Source organism: Camellia sinensis, chromosome 3 (assembly GCF_055761805.1).
Source record: "Camellia sinensis isolate YWXY chromosome 3, ASM5576180v1, whole genome shotgun sequence".
Classification (NCBI taxonomy): domain Eukaryota; kingdom Viridiplantae; phylum Streptophyta; class Magnoliopsida; order Ericales; family Theaceae; genus Camellia; species Camellia sinensis.
Genome location: NC_138963.1, coordinates 180909978 through 180933606, shown reverse-complemented (window position 1 = coordinate 180933606; position 23629 = coordinate 180909978). Strand labels below are relative to the sequence as shown.

General features: G+C 37.9%; 1 long non-coding RNA gene and 1 pseudogene across 2 annotated transcripts in view; one reads left to right on the top strand and one right to left on the bottom strand.

Annotated features, from left to right (window-relative positions):
• LOC145822956 (uncharacterized) overlaps positions 1-14945 on the bottom strand; it is a 51382-nt gene extending 36437 nt beyond the window's left edge. For both annotated transcript variants that reach the window (XR_014364844.1, XR_014364843.1), the window contains exon 1: positions 14846-14945. This is a non-coding gene — a long non-coding RNA (uncharacterized LOC145822956). The remainder of the gene's footprint in view (positions 1-14845) is intronic.
• Positions 10273-11231, top strand: LOC114273187 (MDIS1-interacting receptor like kinase 2 pseudogene; annotated as a pseudogene).
• Positions 14946-23629: the final 8684 nt, after the last annotated feature.

Genomic DNA, 23629 nt, shown 5'->3' with positions numbered 1-23629 from the left:
ACCTTATTGTATTTGTACCCAAGTTGTCATATTATGTAAAGTTGTATGCCATTCCATGTAACTTACGCACTGCTCTTATGGACTAATTAAATTTGTATATTTTGCTTCCGCACGTTTGAGCCCCCTATGCTTATACTCTGATTGTGTTGAATTTTGAAAGTTGGCCTTCGGTAATCTCGGATTACTGGCCATCACGGCACTAAACTACTAGGGTGGTTTGGGGTCGTGACAGTTTGGTATCAGAGCCCAAATTTCTTATAGTACGTTATCCACACACCTTGAGTCCTAAAGAGCATAGGATTTCCCTTAGAAAGATGTTAGGATTGCATCATGTTGCTTGCTACTTGACGAAGTGTGCATCATCTCGGCTTGACTGTTTGTTACTTGCATACATGTCTATTTGATTGTTTTGTTTTAAAGTCACGTTTTGCATACTCTTAGCATCATGAGAAGGGGTAGACCACCGGTTGGCCGAGATCATCCCGAAGATAGATTAGACAGATTAGAGAGGTTGGTCGAAGGTTTGGTCCGTGAGTTACGACAACCTAGGCCACAAGACACTAGTACCACTTCTACCCAGGCCGAGCAGACAAACGGCCGACATGCAGTTCCACCTCTACCCTCTCCAGTGCCGCAAGTGCCTCCACAGCAAGCTTTATATGGGGATGGCACCATAGCCTTGATCAGAGAGTTCAAAAAGATGAAACCGCCGAGGTTCTCTGGGGGTATTGAACCGATGAAGGCCGAAGCGTGGTCTTAGAAATGGAGAAGCTGTTTGAGATCTTTCCCAGCACCGACGCCCAGAAGGTGTCATTGGCAACATTCACACTAGACGACGATGCACGAAGATGGTGGATGATGACCCGAGAAAGCAACCCAGGTCTGACTTGGGCTAGATTTTTAGAATTATTTTACAACAAGCATTTCCCCCTTACTGTTCGGGACCGTAAGACCACAGAGTTTCAGGCTTTGACACAAGGCAACAAGACAGTGGCGGAATATGACCGTACCTTTACCGAGTTGGCGAGATACGTGCCTCACATGGTCGATGATGAATACAGAAAGGCCAGGAAGTTCGAAAGTGGATTACGTGGACCAATTCAGGATCGAGTTAACATGCTCAACATGCCGACTTATGCCGGAGTGCTGGACAAGGCCATCCTTGCAGAAGCTAACCTAAACCGGTATCAGAATTCAGGAGAGAACCAGAGGAAGAGGCAAAACAATGATAGCTACCGAGTTCCGTTTTACGCCAAGAAAAAGACGAATGTGGGTAGCTCCAGCAACTCGAACCAGGAAAGTAGCGCTAAGCCGACATGTGCAAGTTGTGGGAAGCCGCATTCTGGAGTTTGCCGTTGGGCATCAGGAGCCTGTTTTGAATGTGGTGAAATGGGTCATCGCGTGAAAGACTGTCCGAAGACAAGAACTGACGATGGTAAGAAAGATGGGAGCACCTCGGGCTCTGCGCAAAGAAATAACGTCGGGAGGGCCCAAATGGGACAGGGCAGAGTTTTTGCATTGGTACCAGGAGACACTATGAATGCTGAGACAGTGGTGTCAGGTATACTCTCAATTTGCTCTCAAGATGCATACATATTAATTGATTCAGGATTAACACATTCATTCATATCTGTTAAGTTTGCTGAGAAATTAAATAGAAAACAAGAACCCCTTGATTATATGTTACATGTGGCTACTCCATCTGGGAGAACCATGATTGTTGCATCCATTTATAGGGCGTGTATTGTTGTGATTGAGGGTGTAGAATTATTCGTTGATTTGATGCCGTTAAGCATGACCCACTTTGATGTCATATTGGGGATGGACTGTTTAGTAGCGAATCACGCATCTATTAATTGTGTTTCAAAGAATGTCACGTTGAAACCCCCAAATCAAGCTGAGGTTACTTTCCAGGGTAAAGGAGTAGTAACCCCACCTCACTTAATCTCATCTATGAAAGCCTATAAATTGATCCAAAAAGGGTGTCGAGGTTACCTGTGTAGTATACTAAGTAATCTGAATGGAAGCGTTGAGCTAGCCGACATCCCAGTTGTCAAGGAGTTCCCCGACGTCTTTCCAAATGACTTGCCTGGCTGCCTTGTCGATAGAGAAATAGAATTTACGGTTGATATTACGCTGGGAACCCAACCTATCTCCAAAACACCCTACAGAATGGCCCCAGCCGAACTTAAAGAACTGAAACTGCAATTACAAGAATTGTTGGGTAAGGGATTTATTAGGCCGAGTACTTCACCATGGGGAGCACCCGTTTTGTTTGTTAAGAAAAAGGATGGCACACTTCATCTTTGTATCGACTACCGAGAACTGAACAAGGTGACCATTAAGAACAAGTATCCGTTGCCGAGGATCGATGATTTGCTTGACCAACTACAAGGGGCATGAGTCTTTTCTAAGATTGACCTCAGGTCGAGCTACCACCAGCTGAAGGTTAAGGCCGAGGATGTCGAGAAGACTGCTTTCCGGACAAGGTATGGCCACTACGAATTTTTGGTAATGCCTTTCGGTGTGACCAATGCTCCTGCAGCATTCATGGATTTAATGAATAGGGTCTTCAAGCCGTACCTAGACGAGTTCGTGGTTGTTTTCATCAACGACATATTGATCTATTCCAAGAATGAAGTTGAGCATGAGAAGCACTTGGGGCTAGCCTTACAAGTCCTAAGAGACAAGAAATTATATGCCAAGCTTAGCAAGTGTGAATTTTGGCTCTCCAGTATCTCGTTCTTAGGGCATTTGATTAACAAAGAAGGTATTTCAGTCGATCCAAGTAACATTGAAGCCGTTGTGAATTGGCCGACACCGACTAATGTATCCGAGATTCGTAGTTTTCTGGGTTTGGCCGGCTATTACAGGAAATTTGTGAAGGATTTTTCAAGGATTGCAGTACCGCTGACACAACTAACTCAGAAAAGAGTGGCGTACAAATGGACCGAGGATAGGGAGTCCGCCTTCCAAGAGTTAAAGACGAGGTTGGTTACAGTGCCAATACTTGCTTTACCGTCAGACAAGGAAGAATATCAGATTTACAGTGATGCTTCACATAAGGGATTGGGTTGTGTGTTAATGCAAGGAGGTAAGGTTATAGCATACGCATCTCATCAGTTAAAACCCAATGAAAAGAATTATCCTACCCATGATTTGGAACTGGCAGCCGTGGTCTTTGCTTTAAAGATATGGCGTCATTACTTGTATGGAACTTCTTGCCAAGTTTTCACAGACCACAAAAGTCTGAAGTAGTTGTTCACTCAAAAGGAATTGAATATGAGACAGAGAAGATGGCTTGAACTATTAAAGGACTACGACATGCAGATTCAGTACCATCCGGGTAAGGCAAACTCCGTAGCCAACGCATTGAGCAGGAACTTAGTTGGAAGATTGGCGTGCCTGGCAATGATTTCAGTAGAGCCGACCATAATTGAGGAAGTGAAGACCAGACAGATGGAGGATGAGTTCCTCAAGAAGGTAATTGATGAATTCGTCACCAAGCCAAGGCCAGGGTACACCATTGAAAATCGAGTGCTTAAGTTTGAAGGGAGATTGTGCGTGGTCGACGTCCCAGAGTTAAAAAGAAAAATTTTGCAAGAAGCTCATAGCTCCAAATTTGCCGTTCATCCGGGAAGCACCAAGATGTACCAAGATGTGAAGCGGACTTTCTGGTGGTCAAATATGAAAAGAGAAATAGCCGAGTTTGTATCCCAGTGTCTATGTTGTCAGCAAGTGAAAGCAGAGCACCAGAGGCCAGCAGGACTTCTTCAACCCTTGTCAATCCCTGAGTGGAAATGGGAACATATCTCCATGGATTTTGTGATTGGTTTGCCGAGGACGCAAAAAGGTATGAACTCAATTTGGGTTATAGTTGACAGATTTACTAAGTCAGCGCACTTTTTGCCTGTCAAGACTACATTCAATGCCGACCAGCTTGCTGGACTGTATATGAATGAGATTGTAAAGCTTCATAGAGTGCCGATGTCCATAGTGTCAGACCGAGATTCGAAGTTTGTTTCTAGATTTTGGCAGAGTTTACAAAGGGCTTTGGGAACCGAGTTGAAGTTTAGCACAGCATTTCATCCCCAGACCGATGGACAAACAGAAAGAACGATTCAGACACTCGAAGATATGCTCAGACTATGTGTGTTAGATTTCAAGGGAAATTGGGAAGTATACCTACCGTTAGTAGAATTCGCCAACAACAACAGTTATCAAGCCAGCATTGGCATGGCACCGTACGAAGCCTTGTATGGAAGGAAGTGCAGGTCGCCGATATGTTGGATTGAAGTGGGAGATAAAGCCCTGATTGGTCCCGAACTGGTTCGAGTTACAACCAAGAAGATTAACCTCATTCAACAAAGGATTAAAACCGCGTAGAGCCGGAAGAAGAGTTATGCCGACCAGAGAAGGAGGGAATTAGAATTTGAGACTGGAGATCATGTATTTTTGAAGATTTCGCCGACGACAGGGGTTTCAAGATTTGGGAAGAAGGGTAAATTAGCACCTCGATATGTTGGGCCATTTGAAATTCTCGAGAAGATCAACCCTGTTGCCTATAGGCTTGCCCTACCGCCAAAATTAAGCCAAGTCCACAACGTGTTTCATGTTTCGATGTTGAGGAAATATATCCGTGATCCACTGCATGTGATTGATTATTCTGAGATTCTGGTTAATGAAGATTTAGGCTACGAGGAAAAGCCGCTGAGAATTATTGACAGGCAAGAACGGCAGTTGAGAAACAAATCGATACCAATGGTAAAGATCGAATGGGAGGGACATTATGGCAAGGAGGCTACATGGGAAAAGGAAGAGGAAATAAAAATCCGTTATCCGGAGTTATTTGTAGAGCAAGATAACTGAAGTTTGGAGACCAAACTTCTCTAAGGAGGGTAGACTGTAGTGACCCTCATTCCTCACCTTAGCCTCGGGCATGAGCATTTGTATAATCTTGTTTTGCTAAGTTGCGGTAATGAATTTTCTTGACTTGTCTTAACTAGAATAAGATTTTGTCTTGGTTTGTACTTATGTAAAATTTACTTGTTGAGTCTTGTTCTTTCTGGTGAGTCTAGCTGAGGTCACCTTAAAGCCAGAACCACTTCGAAACCACTTTGGTTGACCTCTACCTTCGTCCTGGCATATTGGCCGAGATGTCATTTTCTAGGCCGAGGTGTATCATCAAGGTCGAAAGGTGTATCATCTGGGTCGAGATGTTACCCTTGAACCCAAGCGATCTTGTTCCGGATTGGTGCGACCTAGACCGAGGTGTGGCACATCTAGGCCGAGGTGTGGTACATCTAGGCCAAGTGTTGTCCGTCCTAGCCGGGATCATAGACACCTCACCTACCGGAGCCGGTGTTTTCACCCGATGTCAGTACCTTGTCAGAATGCCATACTGTTTTACTTGTTAAACACCCTTTCGCCATACTTTGTCTGGTTTGTCAGCCACCTTTTCGGGAAGAACCAACCAGCCATCGCCACGTGTCCGAGCTGAGTGTTAAATCAGCCGGCAGTGAGTAGGACCTATCATTTTGTATCATATCTTTGCCTTGAGAGAGAGAAGCTCTAGAGGGAAGAAGGAGTTTTAGAGTGAAGGAGTGGGTCTTCCAGCTTGATTCTTAGAGATCTAACCGTTAGATTCGTGTATTAAGGACTTGGACTCTCGCTTGACCCCGACGTTGAAGAACTAGGTGAGTGGTATTTTTGATAAAGCTACGTTATAAAGTTTTGATGAAGTTTTGCTTTGTTTTGAAAAGTATTTGCTAAGCATGAATGACTATCCCTATTTGTGTATCAAGTATTAGCTTTGATCTTGAAATCTTGAAAGTCCGTACGTGCTAGGGGACTATAAGCATTTGTAGCACAATCTTGAAAGTCCGTACGTGTTAGGGGACTATAAGCATTTGTAGCACAATCTTGAAAGTCCGTACATGCTAGGGGACTATAAGCATTTGTAGCACAATCTTAAAAGTCTGTACGTGCTAGGGACTATAAGCATTTGTAGCACAATCTTGAAAGTCCGTACGTGCTAGGGGACTATAAGCATTTGTAGCACAATCTTGAAAGTCCGCACGTGCTAGGGGACTATAAGCATTTGTAGCACAATCTTTGTTAATGTCACCCATCAAACTTGAAAAACTTTGATTGCTGAAGCTCGATAGATTTGTTAGATGGACTCGATTTATTCCACGTTTGTCATAAGCTATGATTATGTACGGTTTTGTTAAAGATCTCGGATGTCATACATGCAACCCCTTTATTACTTGTACCATTCACTGAGTATCCAAGCTCACCCTCTCTATATATATATGTAGGTGATGAGCAGGAAGGTGGTGACGCCTAGGTGTGACTCGCAAGCTTGTTTTGGGTTTTGTTATGTCGGCCTAACTTGTATTCATGTCGGCAGTCTTGAAAATTATGCTTCTCGGCTTATAATGCTTGTAATTCACATATGTCGGCTGGAGAAGCTTTTTGATCAAGATGTAAAATGTATTTTGTACCTTATTGTATTTGTATCCAAGTTGTAATATTATGTAAAGTTGTATGCCATTCCATGTAACTTACGCACTGCTCTTATGGACTAATTAAATTTGTATATTTTGCTTCCGTACGTTTGAGCCCCCTATGTTTATACTCTGATTGTGTTGAATTTTGAAAGTTGGCCTTCAGTAATCTAGGATTACTGGCCATCACGGCACTAAACTACTAGGGGCGGTTTGGGGTCGTGACACAGCTAAAGGTAGAGGTCAAATTGATCTAAAATTGAATAGTTTAGGTGTAAAATTAATATAATTAAAAGGACATTAGTTAAATTGATTATTAAGTGATAGTTTGAGCAAAATGAAATTTCTTTAAAACTTCAACAAAACAACCAAAAAAAAAAGTGTCTAAAGTAGTTATTTCTAGATTTCGACACCGACTTTTTTTTTCTATTTTTCAGTATAATATTTGGTCTGTTCAACATTCATGTAGCTAGGTTCTTTCCAAAAACTTCCCCAAAGCTAAAGATCAAAGATAAGGGGATTAGTTTTTCTTCACTAATTAAGACACAAAGAACTTAACCTCAGCGTGTGGAACGGACTCAAGTCGACCATCATTTTACCTTAAAAAAAATTACATATATGGGACCTAATTACGAAGACTTCCAAGTTCAAAGTCTATATAGCATGAATAATATGGGAACCAGTAGAAAAATTGTGTATAAATTAGAGCCTTTAACACCCATTAGTCAAAAGAAAAAAAGAAAAAAAAGAAAAAAGAAAGGCAATGGGACCTTTAGAGAAACTATTCTGCCTTTTTTCCTTAGTCCTGTTTGTTGCACTCTTTTCTTCAACCATTAATGTTGCTTCTGCTTCTGCTGAAGAAGCTAATGCTATCCTCACAAGGAAAGCCAGCCTGCAAAGTGCAGATGATTCCCTGCTAACTTCATGGGTCCTTCCAGTCCATGATAGTGGCTCAACAAATGCCAGTCCCTGCAATTGGTTTGGAGTTTCTTTCAACCTTGATAGAAGCGTCCTTAGATTGAACCTCACAAGTTCAAGTGTAAATGGTACGCCTAACAACTTTTCATTTTCATTGTTTCCCAATCTTGCATATATTGAGCTTAGCATCAATAAATTCTTTGGTGTTCTCCAAACTCATCTATCTTGATTTATCCACCAACCAATTCTTAAGAAACATCCCCTCGAAAATCTGCCTGCTAACAAATCTTGAAACTCTCCACTTGTTCGATAATCAGTTGAACGGCTCAATTCCTCAAATGAGCTTGTTTTGTACACCAATAGTCTTTTAGGTCCCATTCCTACTTCTTTATCCAATTTGAGAAACTTGACTCGTCCATATCTCTATGGAAATGATCTTTATGGTTCCATTCCTCCTGAAATGGGAAACCTAGTCAATCTTGTTAAGCTCTACACGGATGGCAACAATCTCACAGGTCTTATTCCTTCCACATTGGAAAACTTGAATAACCTAACTGTGTTGCACTTCTTCAACAATTCCCTATCTGGTTCCATTCCCCAAAAGATAGGACAGTTGAAATCACTCCAGAGCCTAACCTTTCAAACCAACAATCTTACTGGCTCAATCCCAACATCTTTAGGTGATTTGAGCTCCCTAGCTCGACTATACCTCTGGAATAATCAACTCTTTGGTCCAATTCCTAAAGAATTACGGAACTTGAAGTCCATCATTTATCTGGAATTGAGTTCAAATCAACTTAGTGGTCCCATTCAAGCTTCCTTAAGTGATTTGACCAATTTAGAAATTCTAAACCTCCATTCCAACCGATTATCCAACCGCATTCCATAGGAATTTGACAATTTGAAAAGATTGGTTGGGCTGGTAATGGATGAAAATCAATTTTCTGGCAATCTTCCAGAGCTTTGCCAAGGTGGTAAACTTCATTACTTCACAATGCACCACAATCAGCACACAAGTACAATCCCTAAAAGTCTGAGAAATGCTCAAGCTTAGCCACGGCTCGCTTTGAGGGAAACCAACTTATTGGAAATATATTTGAAGATTTTGGCACTAGTCCAAACCTAGTCTACCTAGATCTGAGTAACAATAATTTTTGTGGTGAATTCTCAGAAAATTGGGGAATATTTCCAAATTTGACACTCATAAAAATAGCAAGAAATAACATCACTGGTGGTATTCCACTAGGGTTTGGAAAGTTAACACGGCTAGAACAACTTGATTTATCTTCAAATCGTTTCATTGGGGAGATCCCAAAGGAATTTGGAAAGTTGACTTCTTTGGAGTGGCTAATTTTGGCTGAAAATCAGCTGTCGGGTTGGATACCTCAAAAACTCAAATCACTAACTAAGTTGTCAAAACTTGATCTATCCACAAACAAATTTAGTGGGCCAATACTAGGTATTTTGGAGAACCATTGAAATATGTTTTACTTGAATCTGAGCAACAACATGTTCAACCAAAAAATTCCATTATAGATTGGTAAGTTATTTCAACTAACCGAGATGGATCTAAGTAGTAACATTCTCGTAGAGGAAATACCATCGAAAATCACAAATTTGCAGAGCTTGGAGAAGTTGAACCACTCCTACAATATTCCAAAGAGTTTTGAAGATATGCGTGGCTTGGCGCTATGAAGCACGAACACGGACATGGACATGCGGACACGCAAAATTTTAAAAAACAGGAGACACGACACGTTGGGGACACGTTTAATATATATAATTTAATTTATTTATATAACACTTAAAAAAAATTTAAAAAATATACATTTCACTACTTCAACATCAACTGCCATATTAAAGAATAAAAAATTTCCTATGAAATTACAATAGCAATATAATTAATGAACACATTGAATCAAATAATAAAATTAATAAACACATTCAATAAATTAATTTTTCTAACAAATAAAAGTAAGTAGTTCTATATATATGTTCAACATTAAACAAACAAGAATATCCCAAAAAATAGAAAAAATAGAAAGAAAAAAAAGGGAAAAAAGAGGGGTTAAGATATAAATAAATAAATAAAGATTTTTTTTTAAAAAAAAAAGAAGTTTTAATCTCTCGTAAGAGAGAAGAAAAAGAAATAAAAAATAAAAAGAATTTTTAATCTCTCAAAAAGAGAATAAAATATATATATATATATAAACACAAATCATATATATATATGAACACAGATTAGAAACATAGAAAACAGAGGGAAAGAGAGACGAAAACAGAGAGAGATAGAGTGACGAGCTGCGAAACAGCGAGAGAGCGAGAGAGAGAGAGAAAGAGCCGAAAGACACAGGTAGAGAGATGAACTGCGAATTGCAAAAGACACATAGCTCGATCTGTTCTTCAACTAGTTCTTCACCAGTTCAGGTTCTTCTTCACCCTCTTTCGCTTCTCTCTCTGTCCTCTCTTCTCTGTTCTTCTCTTCTCCTTCGATTCTCTTCTCTCTTCGTTTTCTGTTTTTGTTTTTTATAGTTTGGCCCCATTTGGAAGTTTCAGAAATTAGGTTTTGTACCCCGCAGTGTCCGAAACGTGTCCGAGCGTGTCCAAAACATGTCCGGCTGCAAAAAAATTCAAAAAAAAAGGACACCTTAGGGAGAGTGTTGGACACGTGTCTACAGCATGTCCGACGCGTGTCCGACACTGATACGCAAGCCCTGGAGAGGTGTCCGTGCTTCATAGGCTTGGCGTATGTTGGTATATCATACAATGAGTTGCAAGGTTCTATTCTCATGAGCAACACTTTCATGAATGCATCAATAGAAGCACTGTAAGGGAACAAAGATCTATGTGGAAATGTCACAGGCTTGTAGCCTTGCAAAATTCCTTCTGCATTGGATACACACACTCTAGACAAAAGGGCACTTGTTCTTATAATTGTGCTCCCTCTGGGTGGAGTGCTCTTTCTTCTAGGTGCATTCATCGGACTTCTCGTCGTCTTATATCACAAGTTAAAGAGGGTCACACCCAACCCTCGAGTGAAGATTTGTTATTGATATCAATATTCGATGGAAGAGCAATACCAAGAATTTCAATGCTAAATATTGCATTGGAAAAGGAGGATATGGAACTGTCTACAAAGCGAAGTTACCGTCAGCTAGCTGTGAAGAAACTTCATCCGTTATCCGAGAGGGCTGATTGGAAAGATTTCTTAAATGAGGTAAGAACATTGACAGAAATTAAGTATCGAAACATAGTGAAGCTTTTTGGGTTTTGTTCACATGTTCGACACTTTTTTCCAGTTTATGAGTACCTTGAAAGAGGTAGTTTGGCTGCAATTTTCAACAAAGATGACGAAGCTAAAGAATTGGATTTGCCTAAGAGGGTGAATATTATTAAGGGTGTAGCAAGCGCTTTGTCATACATGCACCATGATTGCACACTGGCCATTGTTCGCCGAGACATTTCCAGCAACAATGTCTTGATTGATGAGGAGTACGAGGCTCGTGTTTCAGACTTTGGCACTATCAAGCTTTTGAAGCTAGATTCCTCTAACTGGAGTGCATTTGCAAGCACATACAGCTATGTTGCAGAAGGTAAACAAAGTTTTAAGATCTCCTAAATTGATATAGAATCTGAAGTGTAACAAAACAAGTGCATGATCATGCCTTTTTTTTTTTTTTTTTGCAAAGCTTGCTTGCACAATGAATGAAGGTAACTCAAAAGTGTGACGTTTATAGCTTTGGTGTGTTGGCACTGAGAGTGATCAAAGGAAAGCATCCAGGAGACTTTTTGATAAATAAATAAAATTTATTGAAAAAGTATAAAGATGATGCAAAGAATATAAAAATCCCAAATATGGGGAAGCTAAAACTCCTGACTAAGAACCTTATCCAAAAAATCTATGAAAATAAATAAACCCAGATCCACTCTTTTCTCCAACCAACTACACAAAGTAAGCAACAATCAATTCTCAAGCCATGACACTGAATGGCCAATCTCTTAAAATGTGCGCCAATTCCTCTCCAACCAAACCAACCACCTCAAACAAAACGGCACCACCAACCAATTTCGCCGATGTCGACGCCCAACCCGAGCACCCCACCAACTCCACAACAGCTCCAACACCCCCCATTGGCTGCACCCAAACAATCCCAAACAAAGACCAAACCAACCCCTAGAGCCGTGATGCTACATCACAATGAAGAAGCAAATGATCCACTGACTCTGCATCTGCACAACACATACAATATCGATTCACTAGGACATGTCCTCAACAAACCAAGTTGTCAATAGTCATGTTCTTTCCCAAGGTAACCGTCCACAAAAAGAACACTACCTTAGACGGAATACCTAGCACCCAAATGCTCCTCCAAGGAAATACCCTGTCACCGCCCCCACCAAACTCGGATAAAAGGACAAAACAAAAAATTGTCCTTTAATACCAGACACCTCCCACACAACCACATCCTCCCCTCTACCCACTGGGCCCAACCCATATAAGAACCCCAACATCTCCTCCAATTGAGCAACTTCCCAATCCTGAACTGGTCACTGCAATTGAATATTGTGGGTATCTATACTATACTTGGCACGTGGAGAGCCCTACGGGTGTCACGTCAACACCACTACACATCCACGTGGTAGACCTCTGAGGCACCACGATGAGTCGAGACTGTATGCCTAGCCTAAGCGGGGGCATACACACCACTAAGTATGAAATAAGGCCACATGGAGCCGGCTCACTTAGAACTCGTCATGGCCCTTCATAGCCCTTCATAACTCAAGAAATATATTCTTTACCCACTCACCCCAACTCCATAGCAACATAGCCGGACTCTTGGCCCACTTATGTTCGGCTCACCTATGTTTACTTAGCTACTGAGATGAGCCCTTGGCTCACCCATGCATTCACCCTCTTGACTGCCTAGGTCGGGAGCAGGACCTAGGCACTCCAGCTTGGGATCATTGGAGGATTGTGGATTAGAGGCTAAGATCTCAGGATCGTCAAGGTCGTGTAAGTATCTCCCTGTAGTGATAGCTCCCCCTTTGACCTGGCTTAGAAAAAGAGACGTTGACCTTACACTTACATCTATGCACATATGATATGCCTCTCAAGATATCATACCTACCCCTGCAGTTCCTATGATGCAACCTTCCCGAGGACTTGAATCATAAGACACAGCTAATAGGGCTGATATCACCCTCCTATCGAGTTGAGGAGAACTTGCCACCTGTCTTGAGGTTGCTTGGGCTCCAATACTCCTGGAGTCTATATAACGGCATCATAAGTGCAGCCACAAACACACAGCAAGAGCGATAAGAATCACATAACATACATTAAGTGTTCAAGGTCTCTCACTACCACCTCTTTCCTCTCTAAGCTTGCCTTGGTCTTCTCCTCTTCTGTCTTCGGTGATCTCAAGTTATTGAAGTGCCTACCATCTACCCAGAGGTCAACGACCAATCGCCTCTAATCTTTATCACTCACAAATATCCCAGACCACCACCTCTCCATTCCCTAAACAATCCGCAACAATCAACTCCTGATCCGCCGCAATCCTGAAAAGCAATGGAAAAGTACCTCCAACATCACATCCCCACACCGCCTATCCTTCCAAAATATAATCCTCTCCCCATTCTGAGAGACTTCATGACCTCCTTGTTAACCCCAACTATTGGGAACATACAGTTAAAGGATGTGTTGGATCAACACCTTTCGCCTCCCTTCCCTGAAGTTGAAGAGGTAGTGATGTGCAGTGTAAAATATGCAATTGCATGTTTGTATGTCAATCCACAATCTAGGCCAACCATGCACATTGTTTCTCAATTGTTATCCACCCGAAAAATTCCGTAGAGCCTCACCTATGTGCACAGAATTGCTGCCCATAAAATGCACATAATTGATCGCTTTCTATTCTGCATATTTTTCTGTGCACTAATTTTGTGCACTTGGCAAAACTCAACTGATAGTGCAAAGCTATTTTGTTTGGTTAGGATATGTTAGATATTAGATAAAATCTATGCAGCACGGACATGTCCTTGGACGTTGCGTATAGGTGTCATACACATGTCGGACACACGCCGAACACGCTCCGAACATGTGTCGGACACACTGGAAAGAGTTGGATACGCTGGGACACTTCGGACACGCTACAAACACGTTGGGGCACGGTGACGACACGCTAGGGACACTCTAAGGACACGCTGAGCACTATTTTTTTTTTTAAATTACAATTTTAATTTTTTTTTAATAAAATAGCATACCTAAGGTTGATAAATTTGGTAAAATTAAATATTTGACATAAAATACATATCAAATATTTAAAAATATATATATATAATAAAAATATAAAAAATTATGTTTTGAACGTGTCCCCAAAGTGTCATGTCCTACATATTTTTAAAAATTACGTGTCCGCATGGCCGTGTCATGTCACGTGCCCGTGGTGCTTCTTAGGATAAAATCCAATCCTCTCTAGTATCTACTAAATATACATTTTATATAGAGGTTTTTATTGTAAAAATAAATATTGAGTGAAAATTAATGAAAAGAGAGATGCAGCATTGGGGCTTTTGTGTGCTGTGGGTGTATGGTAGTAGCGAAACCACACACACATGATGTGGCTTCTCTCTTTATTGTCATCTTATTTATTTTATTTTGCTTTGTTTTATTTTATTTTTCTTGAATATAAACCTTGTAGAACCAAAAATTGTTGGATTCTTTTATATTGATTTGAAAAGGCAATGTTGCTAGGATGCTATTTTCCATTGAATAAATTACCAAAATGGTTCAAATTTGATGTTGGTGGTGGTGAGTTTGGGGTGGTGATTCTGGTTTTGATGGTTATTTGAGATTTGGTAAATAGGAAGGGAGGTGGTTGTTGGTGGAGAAAGAGGCAGTGGTTTATGAGGGAAGCTGTAAAAGAAAGGGGAGAGGGAAAGAAATCAACATGTTACAAATAACATCATAAATTTCATCTGATGACATACTGCAAATTTGTTAAACTAGACACATATCTAAATCGCTAGTACATGGTATGGTTTATGAGTGATTACTAATATATTTGTCCTAAGCCTCCAGTATGGTCACTATAAATCTAAATCTCTATTTTTTATTTGTTTTTGTTTTGTTTCGGATTGTGAATCTTTAGTAAATGAATTTTAACAAATTGTATTTAATATAAAGATTGAAGATTGTAATGAGCTTAATAGTAGAAACAGCTATAACAATACACAAGTATTCTTATATCATCTTCTAAAAGGAAATTTGATATTCTTCTTTTCCATTTATGAGGGATCTCAAAAATCAATTGTAAAATTAATCTCAAAGCTTTTGACAGTAAACCCTAAAATTGGGAGAACCAAATGATTAATTTCAAACAGGTAGAGATTTATCACAAGAATCATGTTGTTGTTACCTAGCAATGAGGTTGAGATTCTGAAAGTCGGCTCCGTAATTGATGAATTGTTGACAAGCAGCTCATTAGAGTTCCTCAGGATTAGGTGAACGAATCAATGAATATTAATGATGTATGTGAGTGTTCTCTCTCTTCTACGGCTAAGAGCATCCCAAAAATAGTACCCTATTAGGGCGTCCACAATGGGATGGCTAAAAAAGTGTATTAATGTGTGTGTTATATGACAAAAAGTAATAAAAGTGAGGCTCAAAAATATTTGTTAAGATGTGTTAAGAGTTTGTTAATTTTAGAGAGTGAGTGGTGGTGCAATGGATGTATTAAGGTGTGTGTTAAATATATATATATATATATATATATATATATATATATATGTGTGTGTGTATATAATAAATAAAATAAATAAATAATTTAGTTTAATCAAAAATTTCAAGTCCAAAATTAAATTTCAAGTCCAAAAAAAAAAATCCCAACAAGTATAAAAAAAAAAAAAAAATTTGCCATTGACTGGTCAACCGGCCGGACATCCGGCAGGTCAACCGGTAACACAAACAAACGCACTCCTTCACTAGCTAAAACGCTAGCTGCAGATAACAAACAAATTAACACACACCACTAACACACACGCTAACAGCTCTATTGCAGCCCCAAACAATACCCTCAGTTAGTCAAAATTTAGCACCTGACACTAACACACTGGTTAGTGTGTTCATTGTGGATGCTTTTATCAATTTTTAGCTATTTTAAGGGGTGAAAATTCAAAAATTCATTCCCAGCAGCCTTTTCTTTTTTCTTTTTTTTTTTTGGAAGGTGGGTGAAAAGTGAATTTTTAGTTTTTTAATCTATTTTAAGTCATATCATTTCTCAAATTTTTTATTTCCCAAAACACACTTTCCTAATGTTCATTCCCTAAACATATAACCCTTTTTTCTCTTTACTCTCTCTAATCTAATACTATGATGTAACAACATCTTTGCCAGCTTACTTATATTTTATTCTAAAATATTATTAAAAAAATTATTTTTTATTTTATGAATAACTTTTTCATCTATTTCCCCTAACAGATTTCATGTTTTTTTTTTCTCTATTCTAATAAAATATTATTTTTAATTATTTTATATTTTTTAAGATGGAGATGCATAAGAACCAATGATGGTTGAATAAAAAATAATTTTATATTTTTGGGTGGTGAACAGTTGCTCCCTACATTTGGGGCGCATCTGTAGCATTTCTTATATAGGAAGTTATTTTAGGGGAGCTGATGGGGTTGATTTTATGAAGAAAGACTCCTTAAAATAGGTAAGAGATGGATTTAGGGGATTCAATGGGGATGCTCTAACATTCTAAAAAACAAAAATTTGTTAGTTTTTTTTTTTCGTTTTGAAATGTAACATTCTAATATAACATTCCAACAAACAATAACAATTAAGGAAAGTATAATATCAAATGAGTCATTATATATCTAAAATGACTAAATAGATCACAAAAAAAAAAATGAAATTATATGGATCACAAGTCCAAAATATGAGATTTGTTGATCAATCTCTCGAAAATAAGTTTAATTGAATAAAAATAATTAAATAATAATTAAAAAAAAATAAGACGTATTGTTAAAGAAAGTAATTAAAAAAGTGATCACTTAAAATAGGGAATGCACAATTTGAAGAAAATATAGGTAACATTGTTTTTTGGATAAATTACACTAACACCTCTTGAGATTTCTGTTTAATACAGATCTCTCTCACATTTGAAAAATTACATTTCTCTCCCTGAGATTTGTAATCTCATTACAAATTGCTCTATGAATTACTGAAATCATACTCCAAAATTTTCTAAATGACCATCTTATCATTTTTCCTATCATTTCTTCTTCCTATCATCATGACTACATTTTATAACTTTTTATTATTAAATTCTACCTGAAAATATTCTTATTGAATGATGATAAACATAAATTTTATATAGAATTTTTAAACACAATGATATAGTTTAATGGTGACATTTCACTTTAAAACAAAATACTCATAAACATGATTTATATTTACAACAATATCACTATTACTTCATTTTTATGATTTTTTTGTATAATTTTTTATATATGAATATAATTTTTCATTCTTATTTCCAACATTATATCTAGATTATATAATTAAAAAGTATAAAATTTGTACAAAAAACTTTTAAAAAATATTGAGTACAACAAAATAAGATAATATATTGAATTTTTGTATTTTTTTTTTTTTGTATTTGGTGAATTTAAAAAAAAAAACTACAAAATATTATACTTCTTAAAAATATCTAGATTAGGTGTATCTAAAAACTAACAAAAAATTGTTTAAAATATTTTTCAAAATTCAATAAAAATAAAAAATAAAAAAAAATTAATTTTTTGTATGAGTTAAACCAAAGAAAATGATTACTATTTCCCTCGAAATGACATGAGCAGAATATCTATATTATTTTATTATTTTATAAAGGCTAAGGGGCAAATATGTCATTTTAATCTAACAAGGGATAAGTGTAATTTTTCAAATGTGAAAGGGGGCCCTATATTAAACAGAAACCTCAGGGGGTGTCAATGTAATTTACCTTGCTCTTTTTAGATTGAGATATAGGTAATATAATTGGAGATGCTCTAAATCGGTGGTGCGAAATTCTGTTAAATACTCTTTCATTTAAACTAACAGCATCGTTTGGGAGATTTCATCCAAAGCGACAAAACAACATCATTATTGGACTAAATTGGGGTGAGCTTCTCTTTGTAGCGCAATATGTAAATATGGCTCGGCCTGGGTCGGCCCATGATGGGCGTGTGGGCTCTTGCTTTCTTTCTTTTTTTTCGAGTTGGGCTGCGGCTAAAAAGTGGGTCCCAGGCCCACTTAGATTAAGGCCTTGGGCCTAGGCTCAGGGGTCGGGCCTTTTTTTTTTGCTAAAAATAAACGTTAAATATATTATGTATATAGATTATTTATGAGGGATAAAAAATAAAAGAAAAATTATACTAGAGTATTTTAGTCAAGATTAATGAGATGTTTGATTATGTTTCATGTATGGTGGTATTTAAATTTAATTATGTATGACTTTTTTTTTTTTGGTTATGAACTTATGACTAAAAAAGTATAAAATTATGTAATTTTCATCTTCTGAAATGAATAATTTTATATATATCAAAATGAAACTTTCAATATTACAATCATTAAATTAAATAGATAACATTTATTGAATAAATAATTTTTATTTCAAAATGAAATAAAATATTACAAAAATTTATATCATTAAATAAAATAAATGTAGATTATTGATTATGATAGAACAATTGCATCACTATAGATCAAGGACATCCCAACTAGTTTAGCACCTACTAGCCTACCAATCATTTGCAATGTATTACACCTCAATAATCTAATACAAAAAAATAACGAAATGAAATAGTAAAAAACAAATTGTTGATAATTCATCAGAGGAAGCAGATAATTCACTTGCGTTGCCCGAGGATATGTCATCTAAACCACTTTGAATTCTCTCATTTTTACTATAATGTTGTCTTCTTGTAAGTGCATGCATATGATCTCTGGATATGATCAGTGTCTCAATCATTTGGGGTGAAAGCTTGTTACGATAATCGTTCAGCACTTGTCCACCTGCATTAAAAGGTGTTTATGAAGCAACTGTAGAAATAGGAACAGTTAGTATATCACGGGCCATCTGTGAAAATACAAGCCATATAGTTTCATTTTGTTTCCAACAATCCAAAATGTCAAAATTTTCGAAATCATCCACTGTTAGGCTTTCCAAATAACGTTGTAGTTCATAACTACTTATGCTTGTATGTTGAGTTATTCTTCTACTTTTTATTACTTAAAAAATACTTAATCTTTCACCTCGAGACGAAGCTACTGGTGTAGTGTGTATTGGTGTATTTGCAGATGCAGCTGCTCTGTATTATTCAAATAATGTTTTGCATGTTTGCATAATAAGGGCAAATTGTTTTTGATCAGCGAAAATGCATTCTAAAAATTCTTGTAAACCAATTTTTTTATACTTATGATCAATTATTATGACTAAACCTAAAAGATGAGGCAATGGAATAAAATATTTATCAAATTTTTCTTTCATTGCAGCAATAATGGTTACAAAATATTCATTACCCATATATTTTACGAAAACTTTCATTATTTCTACTAACATATGTAAAACAAATGGTGAAGTAGGAACATATATATAAGAGAATAATTTTGTTGTAGTATCAAAAATTTTAGAAAATCTTTATATAAGATTATTTGGCGCAAATTAAGTTCTGTGGGAGTCAGTACTCCTCCTATTAATGTTGTTGCAAAAAATAAATCTATTATTTTTCTTTGTTTACAAGCTCTTTTTAACATATTATACATTGAATTCCACTTGCTATCTATATCTAAAATTAAAATTTTAAATTACATACTTTCTTATTGACAATTTTCTTGAATTCCGAAATTCGACTAGCGGAAGACATAATAGTAACAACCACATTTTTTATTACCAATATAGAAGTCTCATATACATGCATAACTTTTTTAACAATCAAATTTAAAATATGGGCATAACAATGAGCATGAAATAAATCACCACCAATAAGTAATTGCAAAGTTGATTTCAAATGGGTTACAGTCAGATTGTAATCTGTTACATTATCTAGACTAATGGTAAATATTTTATTTACAAAGCCCACTCAGATAATGCATTTCTTATTTCTACAGTAAGTGAATGAGCAGTGTATGGAAGTTCAACTAATCTAAATAAAATAATTCTTTTATTTAATTTCTAACCATTATCAATAAAATGTGCAATGATACATTGATATTCTAAACAATTATTTGACCACAAATCAGATGTTAAAAAAACTCTTCCATTCAAATTTTTGAAGATGCCTAACATGTAACGCCCTCAAAATAATAACATTAAACCCAACAATTAAGACATGCCTTGATATACAAAAGTTCCACATTCTTTCATTCATGAGAGTTTCATTACATAGGTATTACATGTTAACAACAAAAGCGAAATGCCCTACGGGCTTACAGCTTTCCAAGTTAACACTTGGTTACAACAAAAAGAGTACTAACTCATACACCTTAAGCCCTTGGCTTGAATTTACATGTAATACATCAAAAGAACAAAATAACAAAAGTCCGCCTGCCTCTAGCCTCCCAAGCTACGTCCTTGGAGGTGGCATGCTACCTGTACCTGAAAATGATATTCCCATATAGGGTGAGCCACAGCCCAGTAGAAATATACTAAACCAACCATGAACAATGACTAAAATATTAGCAATTGATATTTGGCCAACACCGATACATTCACATAAATCACACATTTATGTCATACGACTTATGAGTCCAAATTACTTTTCATTTTCCCCTTTTCAACAGATAGGCATATAAGCACTACCCACATTCTCATCAGATATGAATAACAACAATATCCACAGATAAGCATATAAGCTATGTCCACATTCTACAACAGATATGTATAACCACAATATCCACAGATAAGCATATAAGCTATATCCACACTTCACAAAGATAAGCATATAAGCTATATCCACACTTCACAAATGTAACGCCCTCAAAATAATAACATTAAACCCATTAAATAAGACATGCGTTAATATACAAACGTTCCACATTTATTCATTCATTAGAATTCCATTACATAAGTATTACATGTTAACATCATAACAAAATGCCCTACAGGCTTACAGCTTTCCAAGTTAACACTTGGTTACAACAAAAGAGTACTAACTCGTTTACACCTTAAGCCCTTGGCTTGAAGTTACATGTAATACATCAAAAGTTAAGCAATAAAAGTATGCCCGCCACTAGCCTCCCAGCTATGTCCTTGGAGGTGGCATGCTACCTGCACCTGAAAATGATATTCCCATATAGGGTGAGCCACAGCCCAGTAGAAATATACTAAACCAACCATGAACAATGACTAAAACATTAGCAATTGATAGATGGCCAACACTGATACATTCACATAAATTTAATATTTATGTCATACGACTTATGAGTCCAAGTTTCCTTTCATTTTCCCTTTTTCAACGGATAGGCATATAAGCACTAACCACATTCTCAACCGATATGTATAACAACGATATCCACATTCTCAGATAAGCAAATAAGCTATATCCACATTCTACAACAGATATGTATAACAACAATATCCATAGATAAGCATAAAAGCTATATCCACACATCACCAAGATAAGCATATAAGCTCTATCTTCACTTCTAGACAAGCATATGAGCTGTATCTACGGAGTTCATCCCCTATCTTCTCCCAACACTAATCGGTTTAGAGGTACATCCCCTATCTTCCCCTAAACCGCGGAGTACATCCCCTATCTCCTCCTCTACACATAACGTATACAAACACATTGGTTCTATATACAAACACCCAATACATACAATTAATGTATTCTATCAACCGTCAAGTTCCATGACACACTTCATTGATTAGTTTCAGTTTGCCTAATCATCATGCATTGTCTACAATAATCACGACTATCCTCCACCGATAGCCCAAAGCAGTTATTTCTAAACAGAAAATAAATGCACAATGGATATTTAATCAACATTTCATTTCCTCACTCTTCTCAATTAATTATCCCAATTAATTAAACAAGGTAATTAGGTCAATTCCCATAATTAACATTTCAACCCTTAGGTCCCATTTTCATCAATGATTCAACAATCATTCCATTTTTCTGTGCCAAACATGCATTTAGGTTTATTATGAACAAAACCCCAACTTTTGTAAAATTACACAAAAGCCCCCAAACTTTCACAAAATTACCAAACCAAGCCCAACATCTCAAAATGCCAAAATTTAAAGACAAAACCCATAGAGAGGAGTAGGATATCCCTACCTCAAATTCGGAGCCCCAAAGGAGAAGATGATAAAACCCAATGTGCTCCAAAACCCAAAATTTTTAGATTAAAATGAAGCCCTCGACGATCAACAACTCTTTTGTAAAGGCCAAAGGTGAGCAAACCACTCTTACTAGATCAAAACCTAGAGAGAAGGTTAGAGTGAGAGGCTCAACAATGGAGTTTTTGGAAAAGTAGGAGAGAGAAGAGAAAGTGAAAAAGTGATCCAAAAGTCGGATCTCGGATTTATATAAAAGTCGCCCCGCTCTAGCGTCAAAACCCCCGCTCGAGCGTAACTCACAGACTCCCTCTCGAGCGACCAAACTCCAGCTCGAGCGCCGGATACTCACTCCCAGAACTTTTACAGAACCAGGTCTCCGCTCGAGCGCCAACTCCCCCGTTCGAGCGTCACATACAACACTCCCGCTCGAGCGGTCAATCCCACGCTCGAGCGTCCAACACTGCACAGGAAATACTGGAAGGGTGTATTCCCCGCTCGAGCGCCAACACCCCCGCTCGAGCGTACAGGCCAAAACCTGGGCAACTAGTTTTGGTTTCTAAACTCAACCAACCTGTAACAAACCTGCCCAACACATCCTATAACTCAATCACAAAGTAAAATGGATGTAAACAAAATATTAAACAACTACCAACATCCACGGACACATGTCCGGATCACTGTACAACAAGGGTAAACCTGGGATCGCTATAACCTCCCCCCCTTAAAGAATTTCGTCTCCGAAATTAAGCACAAGTTTTCAAAAACAAGTTTTCTCCAATTAAACAATGTTACACTTTAGCATCCAATAATTCGACCCATTACCGGTCACCTCATCCCTTTAACAAGAGACATTTCACAATATGCAAACAACATATGTACTTCCAACATGCATCAACATTATGCACTATCTTTCCGATTTCAACAATATATTCAACATATACCATGTTACAGTCAACTTCCATATGAGGCAAGTTCCAAAACATACTTCCAATAAACCAAAACATTTTCAATGTTTCACAACTTAAGACATATATAAAAGCTCTTAAGTTCAGCAATAGTTCAAATTCTAAATACAAGATTACACATCAACAAACAAGTCCGGATAGTTTTCACGGACTTCCAACTCACGTTCCCAAGTGGCTTCCTCCACTCCGTGATGTTTCCACAAGACTTTCACCAAAGGAATGGTCTTGCCACGCAGGACCTGATCCCGCCTATCCAAGACCCGAACCGGTCTCTCCTCATACGAGGCATCCTCATCTACCTCTAAATCGGTCCAATCCAACACATGTGATGGATCTGGCTCATACTTCCGAAGCATACTCACATGAAACACGTCATGCACTCCGGACAACTGCGGCGGTAAGGCTAACCGATAAGCAACCTCACCAATCCTCTCAAGGATCTCAAAAGGACCAATAAACCGAGGGGATAACTTCCCACTCTTCCCAAACCTCATCAAGCCTCGCCTAGGTGATATCTTCAAAAAGACATGATCACCTACCTCAAACGCCAAAGGCCTCCTCCTACGGTCAGCATAAGATTTCTGCCGACTCTGGGCTGTAACAAGCCTCCTACGGATAAGCTCAACTTTCTCCGTCGTCTCCCTAACCAACTTCGGACCCAACAAAGGTGCATCACCCACCTCGGCCCAACAAACTGGAGACCTACACGGTCGGCCATACAAGGCCTCAAACGGTGCCATACCGATGCTAGACTGAAAACTGTTGTTGTAGGCAAACTCTACCAATGGCAAGTGCCTCTCCCACGTCCCGCTAAAGTCAAGGACACAACCCCGAAGCATATCCTCGAGGATCTGGATAGTACGCTCGGACTGCCCGTCAGTCTGAGGATGATAAGCCGTACTAAAGGTCA